A 14,591-nucleotide genomic window follows, 5' to 3' on the forward strand; every position below is an offset into this window, starting at 1 on the left:
ACCTGGGAGGGAGTGTACAGATGGACGAAGCTGAGAGCTGGCTGGATGAGCTGTATTTTGGGTGGACTGTCTGTTTTGAGTGACAGGTTCTGGGATATATTAGGACAACATCAGCCTCCATTCTTTCTTCCCATGTGGCAGGTTTGTGAAGGTGAGTTTCTGTGTCTCAGTTTCTGCGTCTATGTGCCCAGGTGAATTACAAGCTGATTACAGTGTGTGTGAGAGAGAGAGTCCAGTCTGAATCCCCCTTTCAATTTAACACCACCCCCACGCAATTTTTATCGACCACACAAATTTTTCCCCTGCAATATTTCCCCCTCTTGTACAGACCCCCCAATCTAAATAATCCTCGTCTGCAGACCCCTATCTGTTATCTCCTGTTAACTGACCCCCATCTATTACCCTCACTATGAACAAACCCCCATCTAATTATCCCTTTCCCTCTGTGACAAGACAACCTATCGAAATACCCCCCCCAGGACAGACTCCCATCTGAATAACCCCCCAGGACAGACTCCCTTCTAAATACCCCCCGGTGACAGACTCCCATCTAAATACACCCCCAGGACAGACTCCCCTCTAAATAACCCGCCAAGACAGACTCCATCTAAATACCCCCCCAGGAACTGACTCCCATCTAAATAACCCCCGGACAGACTCCCATCTGAATACACCCCAGGAACAGACTGCCATCTAAATACCGCCCCCCCCCCCAGGACAGGCTCCCATATAAATACCCCACCCACCCGGGAACAGACTCCCATCTAAATACCCCACCCACCCGGGAATAAACCCCCATCTAAATAAACCCCCCAGGAACTGACTCCCATCTACATAAACACCCCAGGAACAGACCCCCATCTAAATAGCCCACTCCGGAACAGACCCCCATCTAAATACCCCCCTTCTGTGAACAGACCTCCATCTAAACCACCCTCCCCCCCCCGAAACAGACCCACATCTAAATACCCACCCTTCTGTGAACAGACCCCCATCTGAATACCCCCTGGATCAGACCCCCATCTAAATACCCCCCATTAACTGATCCCAATCTAATTCTCCCCGCCCCCCACTGTAAACACCCCCGCCTTTCTAACTACCCTCCCTGTCCTGTAAAAGCCCCCCCCTCTACTAATTCCCAGCCTGTATCTTCTTCTCGTGAACAGCCACCCACGCGCGCCCCCTGTCTGACTCCCGGCCCAGTCACCAGCCTCCCCCCTGTGTAGTTCCCACCTCCACCACTTTCCTGGTTTTGGCTCCGTTACCGACAGACAGTCTTTAATTCACTTTAATTCCTGATCTGGAAAAGCCACTGGAATTCCATAAAATGGCTCCCAGAACCCCCGGAACCTTTAACTCATGTCAGACCAAACACAGGGCCGGGCATAGAGCAAGGACCCCCAGAGGCTAACTGGCATTCTGAGCCTTTAACGCACAGGAAGATCCCAGCCCCAGACACATCCCTCTCTGCAGAAAGGTCTTTCACCTGTTCTCCCCATCGGCTTCAGGGAATCAAACAGAGGGAGACACACGCAAACACTCACCCATTGACTGGCACAGGGACGGGAGGAGGCCATTCAGCCCTTTGATCCAGTCCCACCCATGTTAGATCAAGCCAGATCTGTCCCTTCCCCCATCGGCCCACAAGGAGACAGGCAGAGACAGTCGGGGAGCAGATACACAGAGAGGCAAAGAAACACTGGGCTGGACTTGGACTTGGTGCCAATGGTGCAAACCGGGGTGGAGGGGAGGAGTGTGGTTGTGAATCGGCTGTCCGTTCAGCATCTCTCCCCTGTTTTTACCTCAATGGGAGCAAAACAGGGCAGAGATGGAAAGCAGGATCCCGGTTCACAATCACCCTGTACAACACCAAGGCAGCGAGTTCAAATCCACCCCCAGACAGAGGGACAGAGACACAGAAAACAGATCCCTGGATTAGGACAGAACAGAGAGAGAGAGAAATAAATGGAAAAGGAGATGGAGAATGACATGCAGGGAGTCCGAAACCAGTGAGAGAGAAACTGAGAACAGAAGGCAGAAGGATCCTGGACAGAGGGAGAGATGCAGAGACAGATACACGTGGAGGGGCAGAGATACAAAGTAAGATGTGTTTACAGAATAGAGAGGTGTGCCCCGGGACAGGGGGAGGGAAATGCAGAGATAATCTTGCAGGAAAGGAGGAGCAGAGATGGAAAGATTCAGGGATTTGGAAGTGAGTGAGAGGGAGATAAAGATGCAGAGAGTCGCAGAAAGAGAGTGACAATGGAAACCTGTAGACTCTAGATAGAGGCAGAGATAGAAAGGATTTTGAGAGATACAGAGAAAGGGATTTAAAGATGTGAAGAAATAGAGCTCGGAACAAGGAGGAAGGTGCAGGGAACAATTTGCAGCAAGAGGTGGAGAGAGGGAAATCTACGGGATTACATTGACTATTCTGGAGCAGCGCTTCCCAAACTATTTCCTTCGGGAGAGCCCTCCATACCCCTCCCTTGTAGACAAATCCAGAGACCCCCCAAAACACAAAATCAAAATACTGCAGCTGCTAGAAATCTGAAATAAAAACTGTGTTGGAAATACTGAGCATTTCCAGCACTTTGTTTTTCTATCAGCCTCGAAAACACACAGTCTTCTTTTCTGTATCTAGAAATTAATTTGACAATGACAGATATATATTTATTAAAATTTTCCCTCTCTGGTTAAAGCTCTTGTCTGTGAATTCCACGTGGCCAATCTCTCTCTCTCTCTCTCTCTCTCTCTCTCTCTCTCTCTCTCTCTCTCTCTCTCCTCTCTCTCTCTCTCTCTCTCTCTCTCTCTCTCTCTCTCTCTCTCTCTCTCTCTCTCTCTCTCTCTCTCTCTCTCTCTCTCTCTCTCTCTCTCTCTCTCTCTCTCTCTCTCTCTCTCTCTCTCTCTCTCTCTCTCTCTCTCTCTCTCTCTGTTCAACCTGCCACCTCCAGCTGTTCCCTACTCTCTCTCTTTATCTCTCCATCTGTTTCTGCCTCAGTGTTGTAATGTAGGAATTGATGCAGGGAATGTATGCACAGCAGGATCTCACAGTGTGATCGTAGCCAGATATCCCATCACACTCCTCAGAAAATGCTAAACTCCATCTTTAAACTTATAGCAAGACTTTATACAGCTTCACGTTCAGCTCTTGTCATTATTGGCCCTCAGGAGCAGTTGACACTCAATGAATTAATTTTGAAAGTGGTCCTCACTGTTGCAATGCAGGAAACCTGCAGGCAGTGTGCGCACAGCAAGATCCAACAGGAAGCAATCTGATATGCAGGTAATATGCTTTTAGTGCACAGCAAAATCTCAGCAATAGTGACACTTCAATTCTCAGTTTACCAAGGCTTTGAGTGTAGATTTCTCTCTCTCTCTGTGTGTGTCTCTGTCCATCTTTCCCTGCCTTCCCTCCCTCGCACACACTCCACCTGTCTCTCTTTCTCTCGCTCTCTCTCTCTGTTTAACCTGCCATCTCCAGCTGTTTCTCACTCTCCCTCTTTTTCTCTCCATCTGTGTCTGCCTCAGTGTTGTAATGTAGGAATTGATGCAGGGAATGCATGCACAGCAGGATCCCACAATTGATTAAAAGGCATTGTTGAGCAAAATAGTACAGCAAGAGCCCAGGAATTGCCCTCAGTGACACAGACACTCTCTCAGCAATACCCAAATACAGACCAATCACAGTTAATAAACCAAAGGATAAAAGGGTTCAGACAGCAACCTCCACCTCTGTGTGTGTCTGTGTGTCTGTCCCTGTTTCTCTCTGCCCGTCTCTGTATCTCTCTCCCTGTCTCTGTATCTCTGCCCTGTCTCTGTATCTCTCGGTCCATATCTGTTTTTGTCCCTCTATCTCATATGTAATCTTGACTGAAAATCGCTATGAAATATTTCTGTTTCACCATTTAAACCAACAAGAAATCACACAGCTGTGCGTGTTTTTAACTATTAAAGGTTTAAATCGAGAGACAGAGGGAAGGAAAGCTGGAGAAAGATAGAGACAGAATGCGAAACTCAGAACTTCAGTAAAATGAATTGTTTGAATCGGGAACATTTGACATTCAGTGAACTGTTTAAGTGCTCGTCACTATTGCAATGTTGGAAACACTGCATGCCATATGTGCGCAGCAAGATCCCACAATTTAGGGCGGTGCAGTAGTTAGCACCGCAGTCTCACAGCTCCAGCCACCCGGGTTCAATTCTGGGTACTGCTTGTGGGCAGTTTGCAAGTTCTCCCTGTGTCTGCATGGGTTTCCTCCGGGTGCTCCGGTTTCCTCCCACAGCCAAAAGATTTGCAGGTTGATAGGTGAATTGGCCATCATAAATTGGCATTAGTGTCGGTAGTAGGGGAATATAGGGACAGGTGAGGATGTGGTAGGAATATGGGATTAGTGTAGGATTAGCATAAATGGATGGTTAATGGTCGGCACAGGTTCGGTGGGCCGAAGGGCCTGTTTCAGTGCTGTATATCTAAATCTAAATGTAAAATTCATTTCACCCTCAAATTCACAGCACTGCCCAAAACACCAGCATCACTCGGCAATTAGACTGGCTTCAAGATCAGGAGTTTAATTCCAGGCCTTCAGGAGCCTTTTACACTCAATGAATTCATTTCTAAAATGTAGTCACTGTTCCAATGCAGGGAATTCTGCAGGCAAGCTGCGCACAGCAATATCCCCGCAATGGTGACAATTCAACCATCAGTCTACGAAGGTTTTGAGTGTGGATTACTCTTTCTCTCTCTCTGTCCGTTTAACCTGCCACCTCCAGCTGTTCCTCACTCTCCCTCTTTTCCTCTCCAACTGTTTCTGCCTCAGTGTTGTAATGTAGGAAATGATGAAGGCAATGTATGCACAGCAGGATCCCACAATGTGATAACAGCCAGATATCCCATCACATTCTTCAGAAAATGCTAAACTCCATCTTGAAACGTATAACAAGCCTTTATACAGCTTCATGTTCCCCGAAGGAGCAGTTGACACTCAATGAATTAATTTTTAAAGTGGTCCTCAATGTTTCAATGCAGGAAACCTGCAGACAATCTGTGCACAGCAAGATCCCGAAGGCAACAATATGACAATATGCAGGTAATCTGTTTTTAGTGATGTAAGTTTCGAGATCCCAGAGGGAGGAACGTTCCTGCAGTTTGAAAATCACAAACACCCCTCTCCCTGTCTTTCTCCTGCTCCCGCCCCACACATCCCATCCACATCTGTTTCTTTTTCTCTCGATCTCGGATTTAATCTGGATTTAAACGTCCTCTGAAGTGTTTCTGTCATCGTTTAAAATAACCAGACGTCACATTGTGGCTCCTATTGATGAATGGTTAAAATAGAGAAAGTGCGGGGGGAGAGAAAAGCAGAGGAAGATGGAGAGAAAACAGAGAAATCCACACTCAGACCCTCAGGAAGCTGAATGTTAAAGTGTCCTCATTGTTGGAATGTAGGAAATGCTGCAGGGCACTAGTTGCACAGCAAGATCCCACAAGCAGCAATGTGACAACAGCCAGATTTCCCCTCAGTCACCAGAATGGGCGAAACTCCCTCTTTAAACTGGGAACGAGCCATTTGTGCAGAGCAAGATCCCACAAGCAGCAGGGAGATAACAAGTGGCGACCCTTCTCATTCCCTCCATGTTTCCCTCAATCTCCTGCGTCTCTCTCCCTCCTGTTACTCTCATTCAGAGAGACAGATGGAGAGAGAGAGAGAGACAGAAAAATCCACTCTCAGAACACCAGTCTCAATTCAAATGGCTGCTGCACATTTCATTTCACCCTCAAATTTACAGCACTGCCCAAAACACCAGGAATATTCGGGAATTATACGGGCTTCAAGCTCAGGACTTTAATTCCAGGCCTTCAGGAGAGCTTTACACACAATGAATTCACTTCTAAAATGTTGTCACTGTTACAATGCAGGGAATTCTGCAGGCACGCTGTGCACAGCAAGAGTGACACTTCAAAATTCAGTTAACCAAGGATTTTATTGTGGATTCCTTTTTCACTCTCTCTCTCTCTGACTTTCTCCATCTTTCTCTGCCTACCCTCCTTCACCCACACTCCGCCTGTCTCTCTCTCTCTCTGTCTTTCTCCATCTGTCTCTGCCTACCCTCCCTCACCCACACTCTGCCTGTCTCTCTCTCTCTCTCCGTTTAACCTGCCACCTCCAGCTGTTTCTCATTCTCTCTCGTTTTCTCTCCATCTGTCTCTGCCTCTGTGTTGTAATGTAGGAATTGATGCAGGGAATGTATGCACAGCAGGATCCCACAATTGATTAAAAGGCATTGTTGAGCAAAATAGCACAGCAAGAGCACAAGAATTGCCCTCAGTGACACAGACACTCTCTCAGCAACACCCAAATACAGACCAATCACAGTTAATGAACCAAAGGATAAAAGGGTTCAGACAGCAACCTCCACCTCTGTGTGTGTCTGTGTGTCTGTCTCTGTATCTCTCTCCCCTGCCTCTGTATCTCTCTCCCTGTCTATGTATCTCTCCCCTGTCTCTGTATCACTCTGTCCATATCTGTTTTTGTCCCTCTATCTCATATGTAATCTTGACTGAAAATAGCTATGAAATATTTCTGTTTCACCATTTAAACCAACAACAAATCACACAGCTGTGCGTGTTTTTAACTATTAAAGGTTTAAATAGAGAGAAAGAGGGAAAGAAAACTGGAGAAAGACAGAGAGAGAATTCGAAACTCAGAACTTCAGTAAAATGAATTGCTTGAATCGCGAGCATTTGACATTCAGTGAACTGTTTAAGTGCTCGTCACTATTGCAATGTTGGAAACACTGCATGCCATATGTGCACAGCAAGATCCCACAATTTAGGGCGGCGCAGTAGTTAGCACCGCTGCCTCACAGCTCCAGTGACCCTGGTTCAATTCTGGGTACTGCTTGTGTGCAGTTTGCAAGTTCTCCCTGTGTCTGCTTGGGTTTCCTCCGGGTGCTCCGGTTTCCTCCCACAGCCAAAAGATTTGCAGGTTGATAGGTGAATTGGCCATCACAAATTGCCATTAATGTAGGTAGTAGGGGAATATAGGGACAGGTGAGGATGTGGTAGGAATATGGGATTAGTGTAGGATTAGCATAAATGGGTGGATAATGGTCGGCACAGACTCGGTGGGCCGAAGGGCCTGTTTCAGTGCTGTATATCTCAATCTAAATCTAAAATTCATTTCACCCTCAAATACACAGCACTGCCCAAAATACCAGCATCACTCGAGAATTAGACTGGCTTGAAGCTCAGGACTTTAATTCCAGGCCTTCAGGAGAGCTTTGCACACAATGAATTCATTTCTAAAATGTTGTCACTGTTATAATGCAGAGAATTCTACAGGCAAGCTGCGCACAGCAAGATCCCAGCAATGGTGACACTTCAACATTCAGTCGACCAATGTTTTGAGTGTGGATTACTCTTTCTCTATCTCTCTCTCCATTTAACCTGCCACCTCCAGCTATTCCTCACTCTCCCTCTTTTTCTCTCCAACTGTTCCTGCCACAGTGTTGTAATGGAGGAATTGATGAAGGGAATGTATGCACAGCAGGCTCCCACAATGTGATCATAGCCAGATATCCCATCACAGTCCTCAGAAAATGCTAAACCCCATCTTTAAATGTATAACAAGCCTTTATACAGCTTCATGTTCCCCGATGGAGCAGTTGACACTCAATGAATTAATTTTTAAAGTGATCCTCAATGTTTCAATGCAGGAAACCTGCAGACAATCTGTGCACAGCAAGATCCCGAAGGCAACAATATGACAATATGCAGGTAATCTGTTTTTAGTGATGTAAGTTTCGAGATCCCAGAGGGAGGAACGTTCCTGCAGTTTGAAAATCTCAAACACCCCTCTCCCTGTCTTTCTCCTGCTCCCGCCCCACACATCCCATCCACATCTGTTTCTTTTTCTCTCGATCTCGGATTTAATCTGGATTTAAACGTCCTCTGAAGTGTTTCTGTCATCGTTTAAAATAACCAGACGTCACATTGTGGCTCCTATTGATGAATGGTTAAAATAGAGAAAGTGCGGGGGGAGAGAAAAGCAGAGGAAGATGGAGAGAAAACAGAGAAATCCACACTCAGACCCTCAGGAAGCTGAATGTTAAAGTGTCCTCATTGTTGGAATGTAGGAAATCCTGCAGGGCACTAGATGCACAGCAATATCCCACAAGCAGCAATGTGACAATAGCTAGATTTCCCCTCGGTCCCCAGAATGGGCGAAACTCCCTCTTTAAACTGGGAACGAGCCATTTGTGCAGAGCAAGATCCCACAAGCTGCAGGGAGATAACAACTGGCGACCCCTCTCATACCCTCCATGTTTCCCTCAATCTCCTGCGTCTCTCTCCATCCTGTTACTCTCATTCAGAGAGACAGATGGAGAGAGAGAGAGACAGAAAAATCCACTCTCAGAACACCACTCTCAATTCAAATGGCTGCTGCACATTTCATTTCACCCTCAAATTCACGGCACTGCCCAAACACCAGGAATATTCGGGAATTATACCGGCTTCAAGCTCAGGACTTTAATTCCAGGTCTTCAGGAGAGCTTTACACAAAATAAATTCACTTCTAAAATGTTGTCACTGTTACAATGCAGGGAATTCTGCAGGCAAGCTGTGCACAGCAAGATCCCAGCAATGGTGACACTTCAATATTCAGTTAACCAAGGATTTTATTGTGGATTCCTTTCTCTCTCTCTCTCTGTCTTTCTCCATCTTTCTCTGCCTGCCCTCCCTCACCCACACTCTGCCTGTCTCTCTCTCTCTCTATCTCCGTTTAACCTGCCACCTCCAGCTGTTTCTCACTCTCGCTCTTTTTCTCTCCATCTGTTTCTGCCTCAGTGTTGTACTGTAGGAATTAGTGGAGGGTATGTATGCACAGCAGGATCCCACAATGTGATCACAGTCAGATATCCCATCACAGTCCTCAGAAAATGCTAAACTCCATCTTTAAACTTATAACCAGCCTTGATGAAGCTTCACGTTCAGCTCTTGTAATTGTTGTAAAATTCTTGCAAAAACACAGAGGAATCCACTCTCAGACCCTCTGGAAACTGTATTTTAAAGTGTCCTCATTGTTGTCATGTAGGAAATGCGGCAGGCCACTAGATGCACAGCAAGATCCCACAATCAGCAATGTGCTAATAGCCAGATTTCAGTCCCTGGAAAGGGCGAAACTCCCTCTTTAAACTGGGAACAAGCTGCTAATGCTGTCTCACCATTTCAAATAACGGCAAATCACATTGCTGTGTGTGGTATGTTATTTTTATTTATTAAAGGTTCAAATGGAGAAGGAGAGTGTGAAACCGAGACAGAGAAGAGAAAGCACGGGGGGAGATAGAGACACAGGGAAAGAATGTGGAGACAGAGGGACAGCTAACCTCACAACTACAGTAAAATGAATTAAAATGGGCATCGTGCATCTTATTTCACCAAGTTTCATAGCATTGCCCAAAACATCAGCAAACCTCACAGACTGAGGGCTGGAAGGAGCAAGTGGCAAAAGGGACTCCCTCCTGGGACTGTTCCTTTAACCCTAGGCTTTCAACCTGTTTAAAACTCCAGACCCCAATCCAACAGGAGCTAGTTAACCCAGGGCCCCAGAGAGGAAATTAAACCTCGGGCGAATAAACAGACAGAACTCACGTGGGCCCTTTGGGTGCAGCCTGTGGACAAGGCCTCAGTCCGTCCCCTCGGGAGGAATCTCCTGTCCAAGGATTCCTCGTCCCAAACATTCCCTCTTTTCATCTTCACGATGCAGTTTTCAGAATGAAAATTCCTGAAGGCAAGAGTGAAAGAGAGAAAATTGATAAAAAGGCATTGTTAAACAAAATAACTCCATCCATCTTATTTAACAGTAAAGATTCAAAACATTGCCCACAGCACACGCATTATTCGAGAATTATAACAAGCCTTTAGAAACTATCACATTTGTGACTTAATTCCAAGCTTTTCACCCTGAATGAGTTATTTTTTTAAAGTGGTCATCACTGTTGCAATGTTGGAAAAGCTGCAGGTCATTGGTGCACAGCAAGATCCCACAAACAGCAATCTGATAACAGCCGGATACCCCTCCTCTCACCCTCTGATTTCCTTCATGTTTCCCACACTCTCCTGCATCTCTCTCCCTCCTGTTACCCTCATTCAGAGAGACAGATAGAGAGAGAGAGAGTCTTGCGAGGTGGGCCCCAGAGAGGAAATTGAACCTCGGGCTAATAAACAGATACAACTCACGTGGGCCTTTTGGGTGCAGCCTGTGGACAGGGCCTCAGTCCGTCCCCTCTGGAGGAAGCTCCTGTCCAGGGATTCCTCGTCCCAAACTTTCCCTCTTTTCACCTTCACGGTGCAGTTTTCAGAATGAAAATTCCTCAGGGGAAAGAAGGAGAAAAAATTGGATTAAAATACAAAGCGAGGACATATTTCAACAAAATAGCAGCGCAATATCCCAGGGTTTCCTCTCTCAGTTACACAATCAGCAATATTCAAATACGATCAAATCATAGTTATAAACCAGATTGAGACAGAGAGAGCACACACACACACACAGATACATAGACACACACACTGAACCAAACTGGGGAATCTCTGTAGAGAGAGAGTGAAAGGTGGGTTTTGTGAATAGAAATGAGATCTTCCTACCCAGTTACATCCTGAGTGATCTGTTTGCAAACTCCACCCCTTGAGCCTCTGACATGTTGTGCTGTATCTCAATTTCCTGCTTCAGGGGCGGGGGAGGGGGCCTGTCCATTGATATATCAATCCCAGGACAGGACCTTCCTGACTATTCCAGTCCATTGTTATGTTCATGCCAGCACAGCAATGCTTTCAGCCATCTCTCAGTTAACTTTAAACATTTAATTCTTTCCCTGCAGTTTGAAAATATCAAACATTGTTACTGAGGTTCTGTTTGGGGATTTTTGCAGACATCGGTCTGAATTGTAAAGTATCTCCCCTTCCCTCACTTCTAAAGTCTCTCAGGGTTATTGTTGTTGTGCTGACAGTTTTTTCAGTATCCAGTCCCTTTCAACTTTGAATAAAATCTGTAGAACACAAATAAATGTAACGTTTCTCCTACAAGCTATTTTGTCCTCCTTCTTCCACTGTCTCTCTCCGTCACTCCCTATCTATCTCTCTGTCTCTCACAGGACTGGGCAGACACTGGGGATTCATACTGAGGTTCTGTTGGCCATTTTACTGTCATCAGTGTGGATTGTAAAATCTGTCTGTGTGTGTCTCTCTGTGTGACTGTGCGTGTCTCTGTGTGTGTGACTGCGTGTGACTGTGTGTGACTGTGCGTGTCTGTGTGTGTCTCTGTGTCTATGTGTGCGACTGTGTGTGTCTCTGTGTGTGACTGTGTTTCTGTGTGTGTGTGTGTGTCTCTGTGTGTGTGTATCTCTATGTGTCCCTTTATGTGTGTGTCTGCTTGTTTGTGTGTGTGAGAGAAAGGGAATCTCAGGGTCACCTCTCTGCATCTCCATCTCTCCTTCTCTCTCTGTTTCACCTCCTCTCTCTATCACTCCTTCTCTCAGTCAGCCTCTCTTATAGAAACATAGAAAATAGGAGCAGGAGCAGGCCATTCGGCCCCTCGGGTCTGCTCTGCCATTCAATAAAAATCATGGCCGATGGTCGAATTCAGTACCCTGTTCCCACTTTCTCCCCATAGCCCTTGATCCCTTTGACACTAAGAAATATATCTCTCTCCTCCTTGAATATATTTAATGACTTTGCCTCCACTGCCTTCTGCAGTAGAGAATTCCACAGGGTCACCACCTTCTTCCCCATCTCTCTCTCCCCCTCTATCTCCCTTTACCCCTCTACCTAACTCACTCCCTCTATCTCACACTCCCCCTCTATCTCACTCTCCCTCTCTATCTGTCCCTCTCCCTCTATCTCACTCTCCCCTCTATCTGTCCATCTCCCTATATCTGTCCCTCCCCCCTCGATCTCCCTCTCCCTCTATCTGTCCCTCTCCCCTCGATCTCCCTCTCCCTCTATCTGTCCCTCTCCCCTCGATCTTCTCTCCCTCCATCTGTCCCTCTCCCCTCGATCACCCTCTCCCTCTATCTGTCCCTCTCCCCCGATCTCCCTCTCCCACCCTCTCCCACTCTACCTGTCCCTCCCCCCTCTAGCTCTCTCTCCCCCCTCTAGCTCTCGTTGTCTTTCGCTATCACTGTCTCTGTCTCTCTCTCTCTCTCACTGCCGCTCCCTCTCTCTGTTTCTCTCTCTGTGTCTCTGTCTCTGTCTCTCTCTCTCTGTGCCTCTGTCCATGACACTATTTGTGTCTCTCTCACACCATCACTGCCTTTCTCTCTCTCGATCTCTCTCTCTCTCTGTCTCTGTATCCTCCCCTCCACATCTGTCTGCCTCTCTATTACTGCCTCTTTCTCTCTGTCTCTCTCTCTCTGTCCCTCCATCTGTCTTTCCATCCCTGTCACTCCATTTCCCTCCATCTGTCTTTCCCTCCCTGTCAATTCGTCTCTCTCCTTCAGTCTCTGTCTCTCCATCAGCCTCCCACCGCCGCCACTCCCTCTCTCGCCTTCTATCTCTGTCTCTCTCTCTATCCCTCCATCTACCTTTCCCTCCCTGACACTACCTCTCTCTCCTTCCATCTCTGTTTCTCTCTCTCTGTCCCTCCATCTATCTCTCCCTCCATGGCAACCAACTATATCCTTCTCTCTCTGTATCTCTCTCTCTCTCTCTGATCCTCCATCAGTCTTTGCCTCGCTGTCACTCCCTCCGTCTCCTTCTCTCTCTTTCTGCCCCACCATCCGTCTTTCCCTCATGTCTTTCCCTGTTTCTCCTATCTCTGTCTCTCCATCTGTCTTTCCCTCCCTATCACTCCCTCTCTCTCCTTCTCTCTGTCTCTCCATCTGTCTTTCCCTCCCTGTTACTCCATCTCTCTCATTTTCTCTCTGTCTCTCACTCTGACCCTCCATCTGACATTCCCTCCCTGTCACTCCCTTTCTCTCCTTCTCTCTGTCTCTCTCTCTCTCTGTCCTTCCATCTGTCTTTTCCTACCTGTCACTCCTTCTCTCTCCTTCTCTCTCTGTATCTATCTCTCTATCCCTCCATCTGTCTTCCCTCCCTGTCACTCCCTCTCTCTCCTTCTCTCTCCCTGTCCCTCCTTCACGACACTCCATCTCTCTCCTTCTCTCTCTGTCTCTCTCTCTGTCCCTCCATCTGTCTTTCTCTCTACCTCCATATGTCCTTGCCTCCCTGTCAATCCATCTCTCTCCTTCTATCTCTGTCTCTTCCTCTCTCTCTGTCCCTCCATCTGCCTTTCCCTGTTGTTTCTCGCTCTCTCTCCTTCCATCTCTCTCTGTCTCTCTGTCTATCCATCTGTCTTTACCTCTCTGTCTCTCCCTCTCTCTCTGTCTCTCTCTCTCTATCCCTCCATCTGAGAGACCGACCCGCATGGCCGGCTCGCGCAGAGCCAATCACGTCAACCTCCTGCGAAGCAGGCACAGGAAGGGCTCCACGCAGATGGTATACAATTGGCCGGACATGGCGCATCCCTGACGCACTGCTCTCCCAAAGCGAAGGGGGGCCGTCAAGGCCCCGCTAACTTTGACTAGACACTCTGCGGCGGCGTATAAACGTCAGACCCGCGCCACGAAATGTGGCCCGAGTCCGAAAGCGCGCGGAGTCCCGTAAAGGTATTTGTGATCCATCCTGTCGAACGCCTTCTCCAGATCGAGGGAGAGAAAGGCGAACGACTGACCAGTCCTCTGGGAAAGATCAGTTCCTGATCCAGGTGGATGCTGCCCCAACCCCTTACAGACATGGCACCGCACCCCGTCCAAGGTCCAGAAGACGCGGTATGCCGTCCCCTGGAATTCTACATTAAAGTGGCCCTCTGTCACCTACTCCCGCGGAAGCTGCATGAATAACTGGCGGCGGAAGGAGGACACGTGTCGGAGGCTGTTCTCCCGAAGACCGAGCGGGACTGGGGTGAGCCCCGTCTTTACCTCCCCCAGATGGTGCAGGTGGGGAAGGAGGAGCTCACCAGGAATGAAGGGCGGGACATTGGATAGAATGAGCCTTTTTTTTGTTCCCCGTCTTTTTTTTTGGAGCTTAACTCTGTATCGAACCCCCGTTTTTTTTTAACCCCGTTTTTTTTTTTATTTAAGGTGACCTTTATACCCCAGGCCCCTTTTATATATTTCTTATGTCGACGGGGCCTTTATTCCTCAGGCCCCCTTTATATACACACTTATATTTTTAAAATAACTTTATAAAAACCAGATAAATAAACAAAAAACTCAAATTAAAATGCCATTCTCGGCGTCGACAATGCACTCCAGTCCCTGCGGTGCCCACCGGTCGCGGAAGGCCTCAAGCGTACCGGCAGACACCGCATGCTCCTTTTCCATGGACACCCGGGCGCGAACGTAACCGCGGAAGAGGGGCAGGCAATCGGGGAGGACGGACCCATCGACGGCCCGCAACCTGGACCTGTGAATTGCCACCTTGGCCAGGCCCAGGACCAGACCGACGAGGAGATCCTCCTCCCGGCCCAAGCCCCTCCGCACCGGGTGCCCAAAGATCAGGAGCGTGGGACTGAAGTGCAGCCAGAATTTGA

Source organism: Heterodontus francisci, unplaced genomic scaffold (assembly GCF_036365525.1).
Source record: "Heterodontus francisci isolate sHetFra1 unplaced genomic scaffold, sHetFra1.hap1 HAP1_SCAFFOLD_49_2, whole genome shotgun sequence".
NCBI classification, from domain to species: domain Eukaryota; kingdom Metazoa; phylum Chordata; class Chondrichthyes; order Heterodontiformes; family Heterodontidae; genus Heterodontus; species Heterodontus francisci.